The following is a 2638-nucleotide window of genomic DNA, read 5'->3' as shown; positions in this document are numbered from 1 at the left end:
GTCCGTAATTTTTTTCCCCGTTGCGAAAAAACTTGACAATTATGGTGAGTCAGGTTATAACTGCAACCTCTTTCGAAAAAATAAAAACACTGACGTGTAAACAAATGCGCAACACAAGGTTCTTACTGATGCTTATACGGCCGCTAGTTCTGTTCTGTCACCAGTCATCAGATTTTCTGTACAGCAAAACACCATTTACCATGAAGACACAGACCGTCCCACGGGGAGAAGTTGGGTGCAGCGCTAAAAAAATTCTATTCCACGCATTATGCTCTGGACTCAATGAGTGATATCTGGGCCTTGGCACAATTCTGGAACGTTTCGCCATATCTTGTGTGATGTGCATATATACCGCCAGTAGTTTTTGACAAATGGCCCCTCAAAGTCGGACAAAGACGGGGCCTGTACACCGCTTCAACCCCAACCCGACTTCTTTCTTTTCTTGCACCGCAGTAAAGGAACAGACTAGGGGAGCTGCACAGTCGGCCCGTTTCGAACACGCTGGGTGGAAAAAAAAAACAGAAACACGAAGGGTGCCCCCCTCCCGAGGAGCTTGGCTTGAGGGGAGGACACACAAAGCGGACAATGGACGAAGCTTACTAGCGTCTCTCTCTCAAACCGGGCCGAAGAATGTAAGAGAAGGAGGAGGAGCTCAACTTCATGCGGCCCGTGGTGGCGGCGTTGTGAACTAGGAACGAATGAACCAGAATCCTGGCCATATGATTCCACCCCCCTTGAGATCCTCCCGGCGTTTGTTTAATTGCAACAGTGTACAGCGTATTCATGGTACCACTATATGGAAAAATGTTGACGCCCCTGGCTGTGTGCATGATATGATGTGACAAGGCTTTAAATACTTTCCCTGAAGCGAAAAATAAAACCAGTTGTTAGTAGCGCTCATCCCTTGTGTCGTCGTTCTCTCGCCGTGTTTGTCTTTTTTAGCGCTGACCTGTTTCAAACGAAATGCTTAACCAACTAGCCCAGCACCATGTTTTGCTAAATTCTTTGTGACGTCCTCCGAACTGGACTCGCTCTGCCTCTTTCCTTGACAAGCGTTTCTCTGATATCAGCTTTACGCCGTTTCCCTGCCTCTCGTGTCCAGTAGACTTCGGTGCTGTCCGACTAAGCTGTTCTGTTGCTCGGAGATTTCAGCATGTCATTTGTGTCCTCGCTTGCAGTTTCCATGACTAGGGCAACACTACACGCTCGGCCCAATGTTATTTCATCGTTAGGAAGGGCCAGAAGCCGGCACCGTACGGCTTCGGAGCGCAATCCCGCGACGAGCCAATGCCGCTGAGTTTCGCTCAAAAAAGTGCTAAATTCGCGGGCTGAAGCTAGTCTCTGCAATTCGACAATGACGTCCGCTATTGCTTCATGGGCTGCTTGCTTGCGCTGATTGAACCGATAGCGTTCGGTGACAATCGAGTGTTTGGGAGCGAAGCTTTCTTTAGAGCACATACTACTTCCTTGAATGACAACTTATCAGGTGCCGCAGGCAGCAGCAAGCTCCGGAGCGTTACATGAGCCTTTTCTACAATAGCCGTTAAGAACATTTGCTGTTTCTTGTCATCCTTGACGTCGTTGGCAGCAGCGGATAATTAGAAGCGTTCCAGGCACACTTCAAAGTTGCCGCTTTCCGGCTGGAACTCCTGTAGCTTCCCAACGGTTGCGGACATTCTGGTTTCTTGATTGTTCTCGTCCATCTTATAGGAAACTGCACATCTCCAGCCAAAAACTTTAATTTGAATCCCAACGTTTCGAAGCCGCCTCGGGTCCTTCATTAGGGGTGACTGGGGGCAGTAGCTGGAGTCTTTAAGTATGGAAGGGAAAAGGGGGGCAGAAGAACGAAAGCTGTGATGCGAAAGGCGTGGAGGAGGGGGAGGAGCGGGGTTAAGGCTGTGAGTCAAGTTGTGGCACCTTGAGGAGGCAGTCAATGGCGACTTCTTTTCTTTGAGTTGCATAGCGAAGTCCCTGGGCATACACTGGGGGCAGGTTTCCTTTTGTACGGTTGATGTTGTTCGGGGCAGTTTCGATCTGCCAGGATTCGAGAAGGAGCCTTTTCTGGTAATTTGTTCGTCAATAAAGTGTGCCGAGTTTTTGAAGTGCAGAGGCGCGTTTCTTGCCAAAGGCACAAGTACACGATGGGGGTATCCCGAAAATTTGTTCAGTGGTAAGGCTCGTTGGTAAAGCCTCCTTCTCTAATCGTGGCACATCCAAACTACCCGAACAACATCTACCGCACAAAAGGAAACCTACCCCCACTGTATGCCCAGTGACTTCGCTCTGCAACTCAAAGAAAAAAAAGTCGCTATTTACCGCCTCGCCACAGTGCGACAACGCGACTCACAGCCTTAACCCCCCTCCTTCACCTCCCCCACGCCTTTCGCATAACAGCTTTCGTTCCTCTGACCCCCTCCTCCCCTCCATACTTAAAGGCGCTAGCTACTGCCTCCTGTCACCCTTGATTAAGGAGCCGAGCCGGCTTCGAAACGCCGAGATTCAAATTAAAGTTTTTGGTTGGAGATGCACAGTTTATTATAAATATTCAAACCCAACCAGACAGGCAAATCTGTAAAAGAGGTCAGTTTTCAATCTTAGTCCACCGCATCCGGTCGCCACTTGTTGTAGCCAGACGCCG

General features: G+C 49.4%; 1 pseudogene; it reads right to left on the bottom strand.

Annotated features, from left to right (window-relative positions):
* Window positions 1–996: 996 nt before the first annotated feature.
* On the bottom strand, window positions 997–1676 carry LOC144120338 (uncharacterized; annotated as a pseudogene).
* Window positions 1677–2638: the final 962 nt, after the last annotated feature.

The sequence above is a fragment of the Amblyomma americanum genome, chromosome 2 (assembly GCF_052857255.1).
Source record: "Amblyomma americanum isolate KBUSLIRL-KWMA chromosome 2, ASM5285725v1, whole genome shotgun sequence".
NCBI classification, from domain to species: domain Eukaryota; kingdom Metazoa; phylum Arthropoda; class Arachnida; order Ixodida; family Ixodidae; genus Amblyomma; species Amblyomma americanum.
The sequence above is the reverse complement of the archived record's forward strand: the minus strand, read 5'-3'. Positions and strand labels throughout refer to the sequence as shown.